The sequence below is a fragment of the Salvelinus fontinalis genome, chromosome 26, assembly GCF_029448725.1.
Source record: "Salvelinus fontinalis isolate EN_2023a chromosome 26, ASM2944872v1, whole genome shotgun sequence".
Lineage (NCBI taxonomy): Eukaryota > Metazoa > Chordata > Actinopteri > Salmoniformes > Salmonidae > Salvelinus > Salvelinus fontinalis.
In genome coordinates, this window is record NC_074690.1 from 13,200,173 (window position 1) to 13,222,131 (window position 21,959).

Below are 21,959 nucleotides of genomic sequence, written 5' to 3' on the forward strand. Positions count from 1 at the left end.
CAGGGATTGATAGACAATTTAATTCTTAATACAATTGCGTTATTACATTTTTTAATTTATCCTTACTTTTCAATACAGTTTGCGCCAAGCGAAGCTACGTCAAAAAACATGGCGTCCTAAGCCACTAAAATGTTTCGACAGAAACACGATTTATCATAATAAAAATGTCCTACCTTGAGCTGTTCTTCCATCAGTATCTTGGGCAAAGGATCCTTTCTTGGGAGAAATCGTCTTTTGGTGGAAAGCTGTCCTCTTGCCATGTGGAAATGTCAACTACGTTCGGGATGAACTGAAAAGCGTTCCCAACTTTTCACATCGTTGCAAAAATAAATGTCCCAAAATCGCACTAAACGGATATAAATTGCTATAAAACGCTTTAAATTAACTACTTTGTGATGTTTGTAACTCCTATAACGAGTGAAAAGATGACCGGAGAAATATAACAGGCTAAACTAACGCTTGGAACAGGAGAGGGTCGGTGTCTTCCACGCGCGTTACGCAGCAAGAAAAGACTTGCTAGCTAAAGGTTTTTTTCATTTGTAGGGCCTGTGAACGAGCAATCGAGCCCGTTGGAATCGTCATCACGTAAAGGCATCCAGGGGAAGACGTAAGAAGTGTCCGTATAGTCATAGCAACGACAGTGCCCGTTTAAATGACTTCAGAAAAGTGGCCAACGTTTCTCAAATCTGACTCCATGTCAGGGAAATTGCTGTAGAATGGGCTCTGTTCCACTTAGAGACAAAATTTCAACTCCTATAGAAACTATAGACTGTTTTCTATCCAATAATAATAATAATATGCATATTGTACGATCAAGGATTTTGTGGGAAGCCGTTTAAAAAATTAGCCACATTAGCATAAATAGTCTAAACAGCGCCCCCATCCCCAACAGGTTAAGCCAATGTATAACACTTGAATTTTTGTGAATTTTAATTATGACTATTTCTGTGTTTTGAATTTGGTGCTCTGCAATTTCACCGGATGTTGTCGAGGTGGGTTGCTAGTAGAACACCTGCGCCGAGAGGTTAAACCTGGAGGTTCAGATTAAAAATCCTAAAGTCTTCAGACTAAGCTGTTTTGGCTCTGGGAGTGTATTGTCCACAGGTGAACATGTCATGGAAAGTCATAGAAAAGGAGAGTGTAGAAAGACTTCCTAGTGAAGGAAGGAGAACATTACGACAGACCCGAACAGGGACTTGAACACTGGACCCTCAGATTAAAAGTCTGATGCTCTACCGACTGAGCTATCTGGGCTCTGCAAATGCCTATTTTCATACACCTAACCGGCCGGGCAGAGGCACGTGCTGACGAGGGGGTATTGTCAGATGGTATATTTCCCCAGAGAACCAGGTCTCCATTCCAAATTATACAGTCAACGAAATCTGAACTAGGCATCCCCTCCAAAGATGCATTTTGTCCAAGACTACGTGGCTCAACGGTAGCGCGTCTGTCTCCAGATCAGAAGGTTGCGTGTTCAAATCACGTCGTGGTCTGTGTTTTTATGTGTGTAATCTCTGCCGCCTTTACTCATTGAATCAGCACTAGTACCAATGTGCCTTTACAGTTCTAATCTCACATGAAAACAAACAAACCAATGCTACTTTACATGACAATTGTCTCTCACAAAAGCCTGGCACACTGCAAATTCCTAAATCAGATGATGCTGTGTGATTGATAGACTTAAATCAGTCTTCGAACAGGGAGTTTAAATTCTTATGGCTTGGGGGCAGTATTTCGACGTCTGGATGAGAAGCGTGCCCCAAGTAAACTGCCTGTTACTCAGGTCCGGAAGCTAGGATATGCATATAATGGGCAGATTTGGATAGAACACACTCTAAAGTTTCCAAAACTGTTAAAATGATGTCTGTGAGTATAACAGAACTGATATGGCAGGCGAAAACCTGAGGAAAATCCATCCAGGAAGTGGGATTTTTTTGATGTGGGTAGTTTTCAAATGAATGTGACTGCAACCAGATGAAGATCTTCAAAGGTAAGTGATTCATTTTATCGCTATTTCTGACTTTCGTGACTCCTCTACTTGGTTGGAATATGTTTGTATGCTTTTGTAAGTGGGGTGCTGTCCTCAGATAAACGCATGGTATGCTTTCGCAGAAAAGCCTTTTTGAAATCTGACAAAGCGGCTGGATTAACAAGAAGTTCATCTTTAAGCCAATGTATAACACTTGTATTTTTGTGAATTTTTATTATGACTATTTCTGTGTTTTGAATTTGGTGCTCTGCAATTTCACGGGATGTTGTCGAGGTGGGTTGCTAGTAGAACACCTGCGCCGAGAGGTTAAACCTGGAGGTTCAGATTAAAAATCCTAAAGTCTTCAGACTAAGCTATTTTGGCTCTGGGAGTGTATTGTCCACAGGTGAATATGTCATGGAAAGTCATAGAAAATGAGAGTGTAGAAAGACTTCCTAGTGAAGGAAGGAGAACAAAATACATCACACCCGAATAGGGACTTGAACCCTGGACCCTGAGATTAAAAGTCTGATGCTCTACCGACTGAGCTATCCGGGCTCTGCAAATACCTATTTTCATACACCTAACCTGCCGGGCAGAGGCACGTGCTGACGAGGGGCCATTGTCAGTTGGTATATTTCCCCAGAGAACCAGGTCTCCATTCCAAATTATACAGTCAACGAAATCTGAACTAGGCATCCCCTCCAAAGATGAAAATTGTCCAAGACTACGTGGCGCAACGGTAGCGCGTCTGACTCCAGATCAGAAGGTTGTGTTTTCAAATCACGTCGTGGTCAGTGTTTTTATGTTTGTAATCTCTGCCTTCCTTACTCAATGAGTCAGCACTAGTACCAATGTGCCTTTACAGTACTAATCTCACACGAAAACAAACAAACCAATGCTACTTTACATGACAATTGTCTCTCACAAAAGCCTGGCACACTGCAAATTCCTAAATCAGATGATGCTGTGTGATTGATAGACTTAAATCAGTCTTCGAACAGGGAGTTTAAATTCTTATGGCTTGGGGGCAGTATTTCGACGTCTGGATGAGAAGCGTGCCCCAAGTAAACTGCCTGTTACTCAGGTCCGGAAGCTAGGATATGCATATAATGGGCAGATTTGGATAGAACACACTCTAAAGTTTCCAAAACTGTTAAAATGATGTCTGTGAGTATAACAGAACTGATATGGCAGGCGAAAACCTGAGGAAAATCCATCCAGGAAGTGGGATTTTTTTGATGTGGGTAGTTTTCAAATGAATGTGACTGCAACCAGATGAAGATCTTCAAAGGTAAGTGATTCATTTTATCGCTATTTCTGACTTTCGTGACTCCTCTACTTGGTTGGAATATGTTTGTATGCTTTTGTAAGTGGGGTGCTGTCCTCAGATAAACGCATGGTATGCTTTCGCAGAAAAGCCTTTTTGAAATCTGACAAAGCGGCTGGATTAACAAGAAGTTCATCTTTAAGCCAATGTATAACACTTGTATTTTTGTGAATTTTTATTATGACTATTTCTGTGTTTTGAATTTGGTGCTCTGCAATTTCACGGGATGTTGTCGAGGTGGGTTGCTAGTAGAACACCTGCGCCGAGAGGTTAAACCTGGAGGTTCAGATTAAAAATCCTGAAGTCTTCAGACTAAGCTGTTTTGGCTCTGGGAGTGTATTGTCCACAGGTGAACATGTCATGGAAAGTCATAGAAAATGAGAGTGTAGAAAGACGTCCTAGTGAAGGAAGGAGAACATTACGTCACGCCCAAACAGGGACTTGAACCCTGGACCCTCAGATTAAAAGTCTGATGCTCTACCGACTGAGCTATCCGGGCTCTGCAAATGCCCATTTTCATACACCTAACCTGCCGGGCAGAGGCACGTGCTGACGAGGGGGCATTGTCAGATGGTATATTTCCCCAGAGAACCAGGTCTCCATTCCAAATTATACAGTCAACGAAATCTGAACTAGGCATCCCCTCCAAAGATGAAATTTGTCCAAGACTACGTGGCGCAACGGTAGCGCGTCTGACTCCAAATCAGAATGTTGTGTTTTCAAATTACGTCATGTTTGTAATCTCTGCCTTCCTTACTCAATGAATCAGCACTAGTACCAATGTGCCTTTACAGTACTAATCTCACACGAAAACAAACAAACCAATGCTACTTTACATGACAATTGTCTCTCACAAAAGCCTGGCACACTGCAAATTCCTAAATCAGATGATGCTGTGTGATTGATAGACTTAAATCGGTCTTCGAACAGGGAGTTTAACTTCTTATTGCTTGGGGGCAGTATTTCGACGTCTGGATGAGAAGCGTGCCCCAAGTAAACTGCCTGTTACTCAGGTCCGGAAGCTAGGATATGCATATAATGGGCAGATTTGGATAGAACACACTCTAAAGTTTCCAAAACTGTTAAAATTATGTCTGTGAGTATAACAGAACTGATATGGCAGGCGAAAACCTGAGGAAAATCCATCCAGGAAGTGGGATTTTTTTGATGTGGGTAGTTTTCAAATGAATGTGACTGCAACCAGATGAAGATCTTCAAAGGTAAGTGATTCATTTTATCGCTATTTCTGACTTTCGTGACTCCTCTACTTGGTTGGAATATGTTTGTATGCTTTTGTAAGTGGGGTGCTGTTCTCAGATAAACGCATGGTATGCTTTCGCAGAAAAGCCTTTTTGAAATCTGACAAAGCGGCTGGATTAACAAGAAGTTCATCTTTAAGCCAATGTATAACACTTGTATTTTTGTGAATTTTTATTATGACTATTTCTGTGTTTTGAATTTGGTGCTCTGCAATTTCACCGGATGTTGTCGAGGTGGGTTGCTAGCAGAACACCTGCGCCGAGATGTTAACCCTGGAGGTTCAGATTAAAAATCCTAAAGTCTTCAGACTAAGCTGTTTTGGCTCTGGGAGTGTATTGTCCACAGGTGAACATGTCATGGAAAGTCATAGAAAAGGAGAGTGTAGAAAGACGTCCTAGTGAACAAAGGAGAACATTACGTCACACCCGAACAGGGACTTGAACCCTGGACCCTCAGATTAAAAGTCTGATGCTCTACCGACTGAGCTATCCGGGCTCTGCAAATGCCTATTTTCATACACCTAACCTGCCGGGCAGAGGCACGTGCTGACGAGGGGGCATTGTCAGATGGTATATTTCCCCAGAGAACCAGGTCTCCATTCCAAATTATACAGTCAACGAAATCTGAACTAGGCATCCCCTCCAAAGATGAAATTTGTCCAAGACTACGTGGCGCAACGGTAGCGCGTCTGACTCCAAATCAGAATGTTGTGTTTTCAAATTACGTCATGTTTGTAATCTCTGCCTTCCTTACTCAATGAATCAGCACTAGTACCAATGTGCCTTTACAGTACTAATCTCACACGAAAACAAACAAACCAATGCTACTTTACATGACAATTGTCTCTCACAAAAACCTGGCACACTGCAAATTCCTAAATCAGATGATGCTGTGTGATTGATAGACTTAAATCAGTCTTCGAACAGGGAGTTTAACTTCTTATGGCTTGGGGGCAGTATTTCGACGTCTGGATGAGAAGCGTGCCCCAAGTAAACTGCCTGTTACTCAGGTCCGGAAGCTAGGATATGCATATAATGGGCAGATTTGGATAGAACACACTCTAAAGTTTCCAAAACTGTTAAAATTATGTCTGTGAGTATAACAGAACTGATATGGCAGGCAAAAACCTGAGGAAAATCCATCCAGGAAGTGGGATTTTTTTGATGTGGGTAGTTTTCAAATGAATGTGACTGCAACCAGATGAAGATCTTCAAAGGTAAGTGATTCATTTTATCGCTATTTCTGACTTTCGTGACTCCTCTACTTGGTTGGAATATGTTTGTATGCTTTTGTAAGTGGGGTGCTGTCCTCAGATAAACGCATGGTATGCTTTCGCAGAAAAGCCTTTTTGAAATCTGACAAAGCGGCTGGATTAACAAGAAGTTCATCTTTAAGCCAATGTATAACACTTGTATTTTTGTGAATTTTTATTATGACTATTTCTGTGTTTTGAATTTGGTGCTCTGCAATTTCACGGGATGTTGTCGAGGTGGGTTGCTAGTAGAACACCTGCGCCGATAGGTTAAACCTGGAGGTTCAGATTAAAAATCCTAAAGTCTTCAGACTAAGCTGTTTTGGCTCTGGGAGTGTATTGTCCAAAGGTGAACATGTCATGGAAAGTCATAGAAAATGAGAGTGTAGAAAGACATCCTAGGAAGGAGAACATTACATCACGCCCGAACAGGGACTTGAACCCTGGACCCTCAGATTAAAAGTCTGATGCTCTACCGACTGAGCTATCCGGGCTCTGCAAATGCCTATTTTCATACACCTAACCTGCCGGGCAGAGGCACGTGCTGACGAGGGGGCATTGTCAGATGGTATATTTCCCCAGAGAACCAGGTCTCCATTCCAAATTATACAGTCAACGAAATCTGAACTAGGCATCCCCTCCAAAGATGAAATTTGTCCAAGACTACATGGTGCAACAGTAGCGCGTCTGACTCCAGATCAGAAGGTTGCGTGTTCAAATCACGTCGTGGTCAGTGTTTTTATGTTTGTAATCTCTGCCTTCTTTACTCATTGAATCAGCACTAGTACCAATGTGCCTTTACAGTACTAATCTCACACGAAAACAAACAAACCAATGCTACTTTACATGACAATGGTCTCTCACAAAAGCATGGCACACTGCAAATTCCTAAATCAGATGATGCTGTGTGATTGATAGACTTAAATCAGTCTTCGAACAGGGAGTTTAACTTCTTATTGCTTGGGGGCAGTATTTCGACGTCTGGATGAGAAGCGTGCCCCAAGTAAACTGCCTGTTACTCAGGCCCGGAAGCTAGGATATGCATATAATGGGCAGATTTGGATAGAACACACTCTAAAGTTTCCCGAACTGTTAAAATTATGTCTGTGAGTATAACAGAACTGATAGGGAAGGCAAAAACCTGAGGAAAATCCATCCAGGAAGTGGGCTTTTTTTGATGTGGGTAGTTTTCAAATGAATGTGACTGCAACCAGATGAAGATCTTCAAAGGTAAGTGATTCATTTTATCGCTATTTCTGACTTTCGTGACTCCTCTACTTGGTTGGAATATGTTTGTATGCTTTTGTAAGTGGGGTGCTGTCCTCAGATAAACGCATGGTATGCTTTCACAGAAAAGCCTTTTTGAAATTTGACAAAGCGGCTGGATTAACAAGAAGTTCATCTTTAAACCAATGTATAACGTAACATTGCAAAAATCAGAAATTTTCTGTCCAAAAATGATGCAGAAAAATTAATCCATGCATTTGTTACTTCTAGGTTAGACTACTGCAATGCTCTACTTTCCGGCTACCCGGATAAAGCACTAAATAAACTTCAGTTAGTGCTAAATACGGCTGCTAGAATCCTGACTAGAACCAAGAAATTTGATCATATTACTCCAGTGCTAGCTTCCCTACACTGGCTTCCCGTTAAGGCAAGGGCTGATTTCAAGGTTTTACTGTTAACCTTTAAAGCGTTACATGGGCTTGCTCCTACCTATCTTTCCGAGTTGGTCCTGCCGTACATACCTACACGTACGCTACGGTCACAAGACGCAGGCCTCCTAATTGTCCCTAAAATTTCTAAGCAAACAGCTGGAGGCAGGGCTTTCTCCTATAGATCTCCATTTTTATGGAACAGTCTGCCTACCCATGTGAGAGACGCAGACTCAGTCTCAACCTTTAAGTCTTTACTGAAGACTTATCTCTTCAGTAGGTCATATGATTGAGTGTAGTCTGGCCCAGGAGTGTGAAGGTGAACGGAAAGGCTCTGGAGCAACGAACCGCCCTTGCTGTCTCTCCAGGGCCGGTTCCCCTCTCTCCACTGGGATTCTCTGCCTCTAACCCTGTTACTGGGGCTGAGTCACTGGCTTGCTGGTGCTCTTTCATGCCGTCCCTAGGAGGGGTGCGTCACTTGAGTGGGTTGAGTTACTGACGTGAACTTCCTGTCTGGGTTGGCGCCCCCCCTTGGTTGTGCTGTGATGGAGACCTTTGTGGGCTATACTCGGCCTTGTCTCAGGATTGTAAGTTGGTGGTTGAGGATATCCCTCTAGTGGTGTGGGGGCTGTGCTTTGGCAGAGTGGGTGGGGTTATATCCTTCCTGTTTGGCCCTGTCCGGGGGTTTCTTCGGATGGGGCCACAGTGTCTCCTGACCGCTCCTGTCTCAGCCTCCAGTATTTATGCTGCAGTAGTTTATGTGTCGGGGGGCTAGGGTCAGTTGGTTATACCTGGAATACTTCTCCTGTCTTATCCAGTGTCCTGTGTGAATTTAAGTATGCTCTCTCTAATTCTCTCGTTCTCACTTTCTCTCTGAGAACCTGAGCCCTAGGACCATACGTCAGGACTACCGGGCATGCTGACACCTTGCTGTCCCCAGTCCGCCCGGCCTTGCTGTTATTCCAGTTTCAACTGTTTCTGCCTGCGGTTACGAAACCCCTACCTGTCCCAGACCTGCTGTTTTCAACTCTTAATGATCGGCTATGAAAAGCCAACTGAGATTTATTCCTGATTATTATTTGACCATGCTTGTCATTTATGAACATTTTGAAAATCTTGGCTCTCTCTAATTTTCTCCTTCTCTCTTTCTCTCGGAGGACCTGAGCCCTAGAACCATACGTCGGGACTACCGGCCGTGGTGACTCCTTGCTGCCCCCAGTCCGCCTGGCCTTGCTGCTATTCCAGTTTCAACTCTTCTGCCTGCGGTTATGGAACCCCTACCTGTCCCAGACCTGCTGTTTTCAACTCTTAATGATCGGCTATGAAAAGCCAACTGAGATTTATTCCTGATTATTATTTGACCATGCTTGTCATTTATGAACATTTTGAAAATCTTGGCTCTCTCTAATTTTCTCCTTCTCTCTTTCTTTCTCTCGGAGGACCTGGGCCCTAGGACCATGCATCGGGACTGCCGCCCGTGGTGACTCCTTGCTGTCCCCAGTCCGCCTGGCCTTGCTGCTATTCCAGTTTCAGCTGTTCTGCCTGCGGTTATGGAACCGCCACCTGTCCCAGATCTGTTGTTTTTCAACTCTTAATGATCAGCTATGAAAAGCCAACTGAAAATTATTCATGATTATTATTTGACCATGCTTGTCACTTATGAACATTTTTGAACATCTTGGCATAGTTCTGTTATAATCTCCACCCGGCACAGCCAGAAGAGGACTGGCCACCCCTCATAGCCTGCTTCCTCTCTAGGTTTCTTCCTAGGTTTTGGCCTTTCTAGGGAGTTTTTCCTAGCCACCGTGCTTCTACACCTGCATTCTAGCTGTTTGGGGTTTTAGGCTGGGTTTCTGTACAGCACTTCGAGGTATTATCTGATGTACGAAGGGCAATATAAAATAAAATTGATTGATTGATTGATATAACACTTGTATTTTTGTGAATTTTTATTATGACTATTTCTGTGTTTTGAATTTGGTGCTCTGCAATTTCACGGGATGTTGTCGAGGTGGGTTGCTAGTAGAACACCTGCGCCGAGAGGTTAAAACTGGAGGTTCAGATTAAAAATCCTAAAGTCTTCAGACTAAGCTGTTTTGGCTCTGGGAGTGTATTGTCCACAGGTGAACATGTCATGGAAAGTCATAGAAAATGAGAGTGTAGAAAGACGTCCTAGTGAAGGAAGGAGAACATTACGTCACGCCCAAACAGGGACTTGAACCCTGGACCCTCAGATTAAAAGTCTGATGCTCTACCGACTGAGCTATCCGGGCTGTGCAAATGCCTATTTTCATACACCTAACCTGCCGGGCAGAGGCACGTGCTGACGAGGGGGCATTGTCAGATGGTATATTTCCCCAGAGAACCAGGTCTCCATTCCAAATTATACAGTCAACGAAATCTGAACTAGGCATCCCCTCCAAAGATTCAAATTGTCCAAGACTACGTGGCGCAACGGTAGCGCGTCTGACTCCAGATCAGAAGGTTGTGTTTTCAAATCACGTCGTGTTTTTGTGTTTGTAATCTCTGCCTTCCTTACTCAATGAATCAGCACTAGTACCAATGTGCCTTTACAGTACTAATCTCACACGAAAACAAACAAACCAATGCTACTTTACATGACAATTGTCTCTCACAAAAGCCTGGCACACTGCAAATTCCTAAATCAGATGATGCTGTGTGATTGATAGACTTAACCTGTTGGGGATGGGGGCGCTGTTTAGACTATTTATGCTAATTTGGCTAATTTTTTAAACGGCTTCCCACAAAATCCTTGATCGTACAATATGCATATTATTATTATTGGATAGAAAACAGTCTTTAGTTTCTATAGGAGTTGAAATTTTGTCTCTAAGTGGAACAGAGCCCATTCTACAGCAATTTCCCTGACATGGAGTCAGATTTGAGAAATGTTGGCCACTCTTCTGAAGTCAGTTAAAAGGGCACTGTCGTTGCTATGACTATACGGACACTTCTTACGTCTTCCCCTGGATGCCTTTACGTGATGACGATTCCAACGGGGTCGATTGCGCGTTCACAGGCCCTACAAATGAAAAAACCCTGAAGCTAGTCATTCTTTGGGAGCTGCGTCATGAGCCTAGAGGACACCGGCGCGCACCTGTTCCAAGCGTTAGTTTAGCCTGTTATATTTCTCCGGTCATCTTTTCACTCGTTATAGGAGTTAAAAACATCATAAGGTAGTTAATTTAAAGCGTTTTATAGCAATTTATATCCGTTTAGTGCGATTTTGGGACATTTATTTTTGCAACGATGTGAAAAGTTGGGCACGCTTTTCAGTTCATCCCGAACGCAGTTGACATTTCCACATGGCAAGAGGACAGCTTTCCACCAAAAGACGATTTCTCCCAAGAAAGGATCCTTTGCCCAAGATACTGATGGAAGAACAGCTCAAGGTAGGACATTTTTATTATGATAAATCGTGTTTCTGTCGAAACATTTTAGTGGCTTAGGACGCCATGTTTTTTGACGTAGCTTCGCTTGGCGCAAACTGTATTGAAAAGTAAGGATAAATTAAAAAATGTAATAACGCAATTGTATTAAGAATTAAATTGTCTATCAATCCCTGTCCACCCTATATTTTTTAGTCACGTTTATGAGTATTTATGTATAAGAGTAGATCACTGTCTAAGTGGCGCAAGGACTTTTTCTTTACCAGCTTGTCTACATTTCACATTGTCTAACCATGATTTTGGTGGCTAAATATAAACATTTTCGATCAAACTGTATATGCATGTTGTAATGTGATGTTACAGGAGTGTCATCGGAAGAATTCTGAGAAGGTTAGTGAAAAAATTAATATCTTTTGGCGATGTTGACTTTTATCGCTCACTTTGGCTAGAATCAATGCTGGGCTGCTAATTGCTATGTGCTAAGCTAATATAACGATTTATTGTGTTTTCGCTGTAAGACACTTAGAAAATCTGAAATATTGTCTGTATTCACAGGATCTGTGTCTTTCGATTCGTGTATGCTGTGTATTTTTACGAAATGTTTGATGATTAGTAGTTAGGTAAACACGTTGCTCATTGTAATTATTCTAGTCCATTTGTGATGGTGGGTGCAATTGTAAACTATGCCATCTACCTGAAATATGCACTTTTTTCTAACAAAACCTATCCCATACCATAAATATGTTATCAGACTGTCATCTAAGGAGTTTTTTTGTTGGTTAGGGGCTATAAATATCTTAGTTTAGCCGAATTGGTGATGGCTACTGGTGTTGGTGGACAAATAAAAGATGGTGGATTATGCTAATGTGTTTTTAGGTAATAGATGTACATCTTTACATATTGTGTCTTCCCTGTAAAACATTTTAAAAATCGGAAATGTTGACTGGATTCACAAGATCTGTGTCTTTCATTAGCTGTATTGGACTTTAATGTGTGAAAGTTAAATATTTTAAAAAAATATTTTTTTTGAATTTCGCGGCACTGGTTTTTCAGTGGGGGGGGGGGGGGTGTGCCGCTAGCGCCACGCTGATCCTAGACAGGTTAAATCAGTCTTCGAACAGGGAGTTTAACTTCTTATGGCTTGGGGGCAGTATTTCGACGTCTGGATGAGAAGCGTGCCCCAAGTAAACTGCCTGTTACTCAGGTCCGGAAGCTAGGATATGCATATAATGGGCAGATTTGGATAGAACACACTCTAAAGTTTCCAAAACTGTTAAAATTATGTCTGTGAGTATAACAGAACTGATATGGCAGGCAAAAACCTGAGGAAAATCCATCCAGGAAGTGGGATTTTTTTGATGTGGGTAGTTTTCAAATGAATGTGACTGCAACCAGATGAAGATCTTCAAAGGTAAGTGATTCATTTTATCGCTATTTCTGACTTTCGTGACTCCTCTACTTGTTTGGAATATGTTTGTATGCTTTTGTAAGTGGGGTGCTGTTCTCAGATAAACGCATGGTATGCTTTCGCAGAAAAGCCTTTTTGAAATCTGACAAAGCGGCTGGATTAACAAGAAGTTCATCTTTAAACCAATGTATAACACTTGTATTTTTGTGAATTTTTATTATGACTATTTCTGTGTTTTGAATTTGGTGCTCTGCAATTTCACCGGATGTTGTCGAGGTGGGTTGCTAGCAGAACACCTGCGCCGAGATGTTAACCCTGGAGGTTCAGATTAAAAATACTAAAGTCTTCAGACTAAGCTGTTTTGGCTCTGGGAGTGTATTGTCCACAGGTGAACATGTCATGGAAAGTCATAGAAAATGAGAGTTTAGAAAGACATCCTAGTGAAGGAAGGAGAACATTACGTCACGCCCAAACAGGGACTTGAACCCTGGACCCTCAGATTAAAAGTCTGATGCTCTACCGACTGAGCTATCCGGGCTCTGCAAATGCCCATTTCATACACCTAACCTGCCGGGCAGAGGCACGTGCTGACGAGGGGGCATTGTCAGATGGTATATTTCCCCAGAGAACCAGGTCTCCATTCCAAATTATACAGTCAACGAAATCTGAACTAGGCATCCCCTCCAAAGATTCAAATTGTCCAAGACTACGTGGCGCAACGGTAGCGCGTCTGACTCCAGATCAGAAGGTTATGTTTTCAAATCACGTCTTGTGTTTGTAATCTCTGCCTTCTTTACTCATTGAATCAGCACTAGTACCAATGTGCCTTTACAGTACTAATCTCACACGAAAACAAACAAACCAATGCTACTTTACATGACAATTGTCTATCACAAAAGCCTGGCACACTGCAAATTCCTAAATCAGATGATGCTGTGTGATTGATAGACTTAAATCAGTCTTCGAACAGGGAGTTTAACTTCTTATTGCTTGGGGGCAGTATTTCGACGTCTGGATGAGAAGCGTGCCCCAAGTAAACTGCCTGTTACTCAGGTCCGGAAGCTAGGATATGCATATAATGGGCAGATTTGGATAGAACACACTCTAAAGTTTCCAAAAACTGTTAAAATTATGTCTGTGAGTATAACAGAACTGATATGGCAGGCGAAAACCTGAGGAAAATCCATCCAGGAAGTGGGATTTTTTTGATGTGGGTAGTTTTCAAATGAATGTGACTGCAACCAGATGAAGATCTTCAAAGGTAAGTGATTAATTTTATCGCTATTTCTGACTTTCGTGACTCCTCTACTTGGTTGGAATATGTTTGTATGCTTTTGTAAGTGGGGTGCTGTCCTCAGATAAACGCATGGTATGCTTTCGCAGAAAAGCCTTTTTGAAATCTGACAAAGCGGCTGGATTAACAAGAAGTTCATCTTTAAGCCAATGTATAACACTTGTATTTTTGTGAATTTTTATTATGACTATTTCTGTGTTTTGAATTTGGTGCTCTGCAATTTCACGGGATGTTGTCGAGGTGGGTTGCTAGTAGAACACCTGCGCCGAGAGGTTAAACCTGGAGGTTCAGATTAAAAATCCTAAAGTCTTCAGACTAAGCTGTTTTGGCTCTGGGAGTGTATTGTCCACAGGTGAACATGTCATGGAAAGTCAAAGAAAATTAGAGTGTAGAAAGACATCATAGTGAAGGAAGGAGAACATTACGTCACGCCCGAACATGGACTTGAACCCTGGACCCTCAGATTAAAAGTCTGATGCTCTACCGACTGAGCTATCCGAGCTCTGCAAATGCCTATTTTCATACACCTAACCTGCCGGGCAGAGGCACGTGTTGACGAGGGGGCATTGTCAGATGGTATATTTCCCCAGAGAACCAGGTCTCCATTCCAAATTATACAGTCAAAGAAATCTGAACTAGGCATCCCCTCCAAAGTTGCAATTTGTCCAAGACTACGTGGCGCAACGGTAGCGCGTCTGACTCCAGATCAGAAGGTTGCGTGTTCAAATCACGTCGTGGTCAGTGTTTTTATGTTTGTAATCTCTGCCTTCCTTACTCAATGAATCAGCACTAGTACCAATGTGCCTTTACAGTACTAATCACACACGAAAACAAACAAACCAATGCTACTTTACATGACAATTGTCTCTCAAAAAAGCCTGGCACACTGCAAATTCCTAAATCAGATGATGCTGTGTGATTGATAGACTTAAATCAGTCTTCGAACAGGGAGTTTAACTTCTTATTGCTTGGGGGCAGTATTTCGACGTCTGGATGAGAAGCGTGCCCCAAGTAAACTGCCTGTTACTCAGGTCCGAAAGCTAGGATATGCATATAATGGGCAGATTTGGATAGAACACACTCTAAAGTTTCCAAAACTGTTAAAATTATGTCTGTGAGTATAACAGAACTGATATGGCAGGCGAAAACCTGAGGAAAATCCATCCAGGAAGTGGGATTTTTTTGATGTGGGTATTTTTCAAATGAATGTGACTGCAACCAGATGAAGATCTTCAAAGGTAAGTGATTCATTTTATCGCTATTTCTGACTTTCGTGACTCCTCTACTTGGTTGGAATATGTTTGTATGCTTTTGTAAGTGGGGTGCTGTCCTCAGATAAACGCATGGTATGCTTTCGCAGAAAAGCCTTTTTGAAATCTGACAAAGCGGCTGGATTAACAAGAAGTTCATCTTTAAGCCAATGTATAACACTTGTATTTTTGTGAATTTTTATTATGACTATTTCTGTGTTTTGAATTTGGTGCTCTGCAATTTCACAGGATGTTGTCGAGGTGGGTTGCTAGTAGAACACCTGCGCCGAGAGGTTAAACCTGGAGGTTCAGATTAAAAATCCTAAAGTCTTCAGACTAAGCTGTTTTGGCTCTGGGAGTGTGTTGTCCACAGGTGAACATGTCATGGAAAATGAGAGTGTAGAAAGACTTCCTAGTGAAGGAAGGAGAACATTACATCACACCCGAACAGGGACTTGAACCCTGGACCCTCAGATTAAAAGTCTGATGCTCTACCGACTGAGCTATCCGGGCTCTGCAAATGCCTATTTTCATACACCTAACCTTCCGGGCAGAGGCACGTGCTGACGAGGGGGCATTGTCAGATGGTATATTTCCCCAGAGAACCAGGTCTCCATTCCAAATTATACTGTCAACAAAATCTGAACTAGGCATCCCCTCCAAAGATGCAATTTGTCAAAGACTTCGTGGCGCAACGGTAGCGCGTCTGACTCCAGATCAGAAGGTTGCGTGTTCAAATCACGTCGTGGTCAGTGTTTTTATGTGTGTAATCTCTGCCTTCTTTACTCATTGAATCAGCACTAGTACCAATGTGCCTTTACAGTACTAATCTCACACGAAAACAAACAAACCAATGCTACTTTACATGACAATTGTCTCTCACAAAAGCCTGGCACACTGCAAATTCCTAAATCAGATGATGCTGTGTGATTGATAGACTTAAATCAGTCTTCGAACAGGGAGTTTAACTTATGGCTTGGGGGCAGTATTTCGACGTCTGGATGAGAAGCGTGCCCCAAGTAAACTGCCTGTTACTCAGGTCCGGAAGCTGGGATATGCATATAATGTGCAGATTTGGATAGAACACACTCTAAAGTTTCCAAAACTGTTAAAATTATGTCTGTGAGTATAACAGAACTGATATGGCAGGCGAAAACCTGAGGAAAATCCATCCAGGAAGTGGGATTTTTTTGATGTGGGTAGTTTTCAAATGAATGTGACTGCAACCAGATGAAGATCTTCAAAGGTAAGTGATTCATTTTATCGCTATTTCTGACTTTCGTGACTCCTCTACTTGGTTGGAATATGTTTGTATGCTTTTGTAAGTGGGGTGCTGTCCTCAGATAAACGCATGGTATGCTTTCGCAGAAAAGCCTTTTTGAAATCTGACAAAGCGGCTGGATTAACAAGAAGTTCATCTTTAAGCCAATGTATAACACTTGTATTTTTGTGAATTTTTATTATGACTATTTCTGTGTTTTGAATTTGGTGCTCTGCAATTTCACAGGATGTTGTCGAGGTGGGTTGCTAGTTGAACACCTGCGCCGAGAGGTTAAACCTGGAGGTTCAGATTAAAAATCCTAAAGTCTTCAGACTAAGCTGTTTTGGCTCTGGGAGTGTGTTGTCCACAGGTGAACATGTCATGGAAAATGAGAGTGTAGAAAGACTTCCTAGTGAAGGAAGGAGAACATTACATCACACCCGAACAGGGACTTGAACCCTGGACCCTCAGATTAAAAGTCTGATGCTCTACCGACTGAGCTATCCGGGCTCTGCAAATGCCTATTTTCATACACCTAACCTTCCGGGCAGAGGCACGTGCTGACGAGGGGGCATTGTCAGATGGTATATTTCCCCAGAGAACCAGGTCTCCATTCCAAATTATACTGTCAACAAAATCTGAACTAGGCATCCCCTCCAAAGATGCAATTTGTCAAAGACTTCGTGGCGCAACGGTAGCGCGTCTGACTCCAGATCAGAAGGTTGCGTGTTCAAATCACGTCGTGGTCAGTGTTTTTATGTGTGTAATCTCTGCCTTCTTTACTCATTGAATCAGCACTAGTACCAATGTGCCTTTACAGTACTAATCTCACACGAAAACAAACAAACCAATGCTACTTTACATGACAATTGTCTCTCACAAAAGCCTGGCACACTGCAAATTCCTAAATCAGATGATGCTGTGTGATTGATAGACTTAAATCAGTCTTTGAACAGGGAGTTTAACTTCTTATGGCTTGGGGGCAGTATTTCGACGTCTGGATGAGAAGCGTGCCCCAAGTAAACTGCCTGTTACTCAGGTCCGGAAGCTAGGATATGCATATAATGTGCAGATTTGGATAGAACACACTCTAAAGTTTCCAAAACTGTTAAAATTATGTCTGTGAGTATAACAGAACTGATATGGCAGGCGAAAACCTGAGGAAAATCCATCCAGGAAGTGGGATTTTTTTGATGTGGGTAGTTTTCAAATGAATGTGACTGCAACCAGATGAAGATCTTCAAAGGTAAGTGATTCATTTTATCGCTATATCTGACTTTCGTGACTCCTCTACTTGGTTGGAATATGTTTGTATGCTTTTGTAAGTGGGGTGCTGTCCTCAGATAAACGCATGGTATGCTTTCGCAGAAAAGCCTTTTTGAAATCTGACAAAGCGGCTGGATTAACAAGAAGTTCATCTTTAAGCCAATGTATAACACTTGTATTTTTGTGAATTTTTATTATGACTATTTCTGTGTTTTGAATTTGGTGCTCTGCAATTTCACAGGATGTTGTCGAGGTGGGTTGCTAGTTGAACACCTGCGCCGAGAGGTTAAACCTGGAGGTTCAGATTAAAAATCCTAAAGTCTTCAGACTAAGCTGTTTTGGCTCTGGGAGTGTGTTGTCCACAGGTGAACATGTCATGGAAAATGAGAGTGTAGAAAGACTTCCTAGTGAAGGAAGGAGAACATTACATCACTCCCAAACAGGGACTTGAACCCTGGACCCTCAGATTAAAAGTCTGATGCTCTACCGACTGAGCTATCCGGGCTCTGCAAATGCCTATTTTCATACACCTAACCTTCCGGGCAGAGGCACGTGCTGACGAGGGGGCATTGTCAGATGGTATATTTCCCCAGAGAACCAGGTCTCCATTCCAAATTATACTGTCAACAAAATCTGAACTAGGCATCCCCTCCAAAGATGCAATTTGTCAAAGACTTCGTGGCGCAACGGTAGCGCGTCTGACTCCAGATCAGAAGGTTGCGTGTTCAAATCACGTTGTGGTCAGTGTTTTTATGTGTGTAATCTCTGCCTTCTTTACTCATTGAATCAGCACTAGTACCAATGTGCCTTTACAGTACTAATCTCACACGAAAACAAACAAACCAATGCTACTTTACATGACAATTGTCTCTCACAAAAGCCTGGCACACTGCAAATTCCTAAATCAGATGATGCTGTGTGATTGATAGACTTAAATCAGTCTTCGAACAGGGAGTTTAACTTCTTATGGCTTGGGGGCAGTATTTCGACGTCTGGATGAGAAGCGTGCCCCAAGTAAACTGCCTGTTACTCAGGTCCGGAAGCTAGGATATGCATATAATGTGCAGATTTGGATAGAACACACTCTAAAGTTTCCAAAACTGTTAAAATTATGTCTGTGAGTATAACAGAACTGATATGGCAGGCGAAAACCTGAGGAAAATCCATCCAGGAAGTGGGATTTTTTTGATGTGGGTAGTTTTCAAATGAATGTGACTGCAACCAGATGAAGATCTTCAAAGGTAAGTGATTCATTTTATCGCTATATCTGACTTTCGTGACTCCTCTACTTGGTTGGAATATGTTTGTATGCTTTTGTAAGTGGGGTGCTGTCCTCAGATAAACGCATGGTATGCTTTCGCAGAAAAGCCTTTTTGAAATCTGACAAAGCGGCTGGATTAACAAGAAGTTCATCTTTAAGCCAATGTATAACACTTGTATTTTTGTGAATTTTTATTATGACTATTTCTGTGTTTTGAATTTGGTGCTCTGCAATTTCACAGGATGTTGTCGAGGTGGGTTGCTAGTAGAACACCTGCGCCGAGAGGTTAAACCTGGAGGTTCAGATTAAAAATCCTAAAGTCTTCAGACTAAGCTGTTTTGGCTCTGGGAGTGTGTTGTCCACAGGTGAACATGTCATGGAAAATGAGAGTGTAGAAAGACTTCCTAGTGAAGGAAGGAGAACATTACTTCACACCCAAACAGGGACTTGAACACTGGACCCTCAGATTAAAAGTCTGATGCTCTACCGACTGAGCTATCCGGGCTCTGCAAATGCCTATTTTCATACACCTAACCTTCCGGGCAGAGGCACGTGCTGACGAGGGGGCATTGTCAGATGGTATATTTCCCCAGAGAACCAGGTCTCCATTCCAAATTATACTGTCAACAAAATCTGAACTAGGCATCCCCTCCAAAGATGCAATTTGTCAAAGACTTCGTGGCGCAACGGTAGCGCGTCTGACTCCAGATCAGAAGGTTGCGTGTTCAAATCACGTCGTGGTCAGTGTTTTTATGTGTGTAATCTCTGCCTTCTTTACTCATTGAATCAGCACTAGTACCAATGTGCCTTTACAGTACTAATCTCACACGAAAACAAACAAACCAATGCTACTTTACATGACAATTGTCTCTCACAAAAGCCTGGCACACTGCAAATTCCTAAATCAGATGATGCTGTGTGATTGATAGACTTAAATCAGTCTTCGAACAGGGAGTTTAACTTCTTATGGCTTGGGGGCAGTATTTCGACGTCTGGATGAGAAGCGTGCCCCAAGTAAACTGCCTGTTACTCAGGTCCGGAAGCTAGGATATGCATATAATGTGCAGATTTGGATAGAACACACTCTAAAGTTTCCAAAACTGTTAAAATTATGTCTGTGAGTATAACAGAACTGATATGGCAGGCGAAAACCTGAGGAAAATCCATCCAGGAAGTGGGATTTTTTTGATGTGGGTAGTTTTCAAATGAATGTGACTGCAACCAGATGAAGATCTTCAAAGGTAAGTGATTCATTTTATAGCTATTTCTGACTTTCGTGACTCCTCTACTTGGTTGGAATATGTTTGTATGCTTTTGTAAGTGGGGTGCTGTCCTCAGATAAACGCATGGTATGCTTTCGCAGAAAAGCCTTTTTGAAATCTGACAAAGCGGCTGGATTAACAAGAAGTTCATCTTTTAGCCAATGTATAACACTTGTATTTTTGTGAATTTTTATTATGACTATTTCTGTGTTTTGAATTTGGTGCTCTGCAATTTCACGGGATGTTGTCGAGGTGGGTTGCTAGTAGAACACCTGCGCCGAGAGGTTAAACCTGGAGGTTCAGATTAAAAATCCTAAAGTCTTCAGACTAAGCTGTTTTGGCTCTGGGAGTGTATTGTCCACAGGTGAACATGTCATGGAAAGTCATAGAAAATGAGCGTTTAGAAAGACTTCCTAGTGAAGGAAGGAGAACATTACATCACGCCCGAACAGGGACTTGAACCCTCAGATTAAAAGTCTGATGCTCTACCGACTGAGCTATCCGGGCACTGCAAATGCCTATTTTCATACACCTAACCTGCCGGGCAGAGGCACGTGCTGACGAGGGGGCATTGTCAGATGGTATATTTCCCCAGAGAACCAGGTCTCCATTCCAAATTATACAGTCAACGAAATCTGAACTAGGCATCCCCTCCACAGATGCATTTAGTCCAAGACATCGTGGCGCAACGGTAGCGTGTCTGACTCCAGATAAGAATGTTGCGTGTTCAAATCACGTCGTGGTCAGTGTTTTTATGTGTGTAATCTCTGCCTTCTTTACTCAATGAATCAGCACAAGTACCAATGTGCCTTTACAGTACTAATCTCACACGAAAACAAACAAACCAATGCTACTTTACATGACAATTGTCTCTCACAAAAGCCTGGTACACTGCAATTCCTAAATCAGATGATGCTGTGTGATTGATAGACTTAAATCAGTCTTCGAACAGGGAGTTTAACTTCTTATGGCTTGGGGGCATTATTTCGACGTCTGGATGAGAAGCGTGCCCCAAGTAAACTGCCTGTTACTCAAGCCCGGAAGCTAGGATATGCATAAAATGGGCAGATTTGGATAGAACACACTCTAAAGTTTCCAAAACTGTTACAATTATGTCTGTGAGTATAACAGAACTGATATGGCAGGCGAAAACCTGAGGAAAATCCATCCAGGAAGTGGGATTTTTTTGATGTGGGTAGTTTTCAAATGATTGTGACTGCAACCAGATGAAGATCTTCAGAGGTAAGTGATTCATTTTATCGCTATTTCTGACTTTCGTGACTCCTCTACTTGGTTGGAATATGTTTGTATGCTTTTGTTAGTGGGGTGCTGTCCTCAGATAAACGCATGGTATGCTTTCGCAGAAAAGCCTTTTTGAAATCTGACAAAGCGGCTGGATTAACAAAAAGTTCATCTTTAAGCCAATGTATAACACTTGTATTTTTGTGAATTTTTATTATGACTATTTCTGTGTTTTGAATTTGGTGCTCTGCAATTTCACCGGATGTTGTCGAGGTGGGTTGCTAGCAGAACACCTGCGCCGAGAGGTTAAACCTGGAGGTTCAGATTAAAAATCCTAAAGTCTTCAGACTAAGCTGTTTTGGCTCTGGGAGTGTATTGTCCACAGGTGAACATGTCATGGAAAGTCATAGAAAATGAGAGTGTAGAAAGACTTCCTAGTGAAGGAAGGAGAACATTACATCACGCCCGAACAGGGACTTGAACCCTGGACCCTCAGATTAAAAGTCTGATGCTCTACCGACTGAGCTATCCGGGCTCTGCAAATGCCTATTTACATACACCTAACCTGCCGGGCAGAGGCACGTGCTGACGAGGGGGCATTGTCAGATGGTATATTTCCCCAGAGAACCAGGTCTCCATTCCAAATTATACAGTCAACGAAATCTGAACTAGGCATCCCCTCCAAAGATGCAATTTGTCCAAGACTTCGTGGTGCAACGGTAGAGCGTCTGACTCCAGATCAGAAGGTTGCGTGTTCAAATCATGTCGTGGTCAGTGTATTTATGTGTGTAATCTCTGCCTTCTTTACTCATTGAATCAGCACTAGTACCAATGTGCCT

General features: G+C 42.3%; 14 non-coding genes across 14 annotated transcripts; 5 read left to right on the forward strand and 9 right to left on the reverse strand.

Moving 5' to 3' along the window:
- Positions 1 to 3,725: 3,725 nt before the first annotated feature.
- On the reverse strand, positions 3,726 to 3,798 carry trnak-uuu (transfer RNA lysine (anticodon UUU)). Its single transcript has one exon. It is a non-coding gene; the product is annotated as a tRNA-Lys (tRNA).
- Positions 3,799 to 4,981: 1,183 nt separating this feature from the next.
- trnak-uuu (transfer RNA lysine (anticodon UUU)) lies at positions 4,982 to 5,054 on the reverse strand. Its single transcript has one exon. It is a non-coding gene; the product is annotated as a tRNA-Lys (tRNA).
- Positions 5,055 to 6,232: 1,178 nt separating this feature from the next.
- trnak-uuu (transfer RNA lysine (anticodon UUU)) lies at positions 6,233 to 6,305 on the reverse strand. Its single transcript has one exon. It is a non-coding gene; the product is annotated as a tRNA-Lys (tRNA).
- Positions 6,306 to 9,666: 3,361 nt separating this feature from the next.
- trnak-uuu (transfer RNA lysine (anticodon UUU)) lies at positions 9,667 to 9,739 on the reverse strand. The gene has a single exon. It is a non-coding gene; the product is annotated as a tRNA-Lys (tRNA).
- Positions 9,740 to 12,749: 3,010 nt separating this feature from the next.
- trnak-uuu (transfer RNA lysine (anticodon UUU)) lies at positions 12,750 to 12,822 on the reverse strand. The gene has a single exon. It is a non-coding gene; the product is annotated as a tRNA-Lys (tRNA).
- Positions 12,823 to 14,247: 1,425 nt separating this feature from the next.
- On the forward strand, positions 14,248 to 14,319 carry trnaw-cca (transfer RNA tryptophan (anticodon CCA)). Its single transcript has one exon. It is a non-coding gene; the product is annotated as a tRNA-Trp (tRNA).
- A 949-nt stretch (positions 14,320 to 15,268) lies between these two features.
- trnak-uuu (transfer RNA lysine (anticodon UUU)) lies at positions 15,269 to 15,341 on the reverse strand. Its single transcript has one exon. It is a non-coding gene; the product is annotated as a tRNA-Lys (tRNA).
- A 167-nt stretch (positions 15,342 to 15,508) lies between these two features.
- Positions 15,509 to 15,580, forward strand: trnaw-cca (transfer RNA tryptophan (anticodon CCA)). The gene has a single exon. It is a non-coding gene; the product is annotated as a tRNA-Trp (tRNA).
- A 946-nt stretch (positions 15,581 to 16,526) lies between these two features.
- On the reverse strand, positions 16,527 to 16,599 carry trnak-uuu (transfer RNA lysine (anticodon UUU)). Its single transcript has one exon. It is a non-coding gene; the product is annotated as a tRNA-Lys (tRNA).
- Positions 16,600 to 16,766: 167 nt separating this feature from the next.
- trnaw-cca (transfer RNA tryptophan (anticodon CCA)) lies at positions 16,767 to 16,838 on the forward strand. Its single transcript has one exon. It is a non-coding gene; the product is annotated as a tRNA-Trp (tRNA).
- A 949-nt stretch (positions 16,839 to 17,787) lies between these two features.
- On the reverse strand, positions 17,788 to 17,860 carry trnak-uuu (transfer RNA lysine (anticodon UUU)). Its single transcript has one exon. It is a non-coding gene; the product is annotated as a tRNA-Lys (tRNA).
- A 167-nt stretch (positions 17,861 to 18,027) lies between these two features.
- trnaw-cca (transfer RNA tryptophan (anticodon CCA)) lies at positions 18,028 to 18,099 on the forward strand. The gene has a single exon. It is a non-coding gene; the product is annotated as a tRNA-Trp (tRNA).
- Positions 18,100 to 19,288: 1,189 nt separating this feature from the next.
- On the forward strand, positions 19,289 to 19,360 carry trnaw-cca (transfer RNA tryptophan (anticodon CCA)). Its single transcript has one exon. It is a non-coding gene; the product is annotated as a tRNA-Trp (tRNA).
- A 2,222-nt stretch (positions 19,361 to 21,582) lies between these two features.
- trnak-uuu (transfer RNA lysine (anticodon UUU)) lies at positions 21,583 to 21,655 on the reverse strand. The gene has a single exon. It is a non-coding gene; the product is annotated as a tRNA-Lys (tRNA).
- Positions 21,656 to 21,959: the final 304 nt, after the last annotated feature.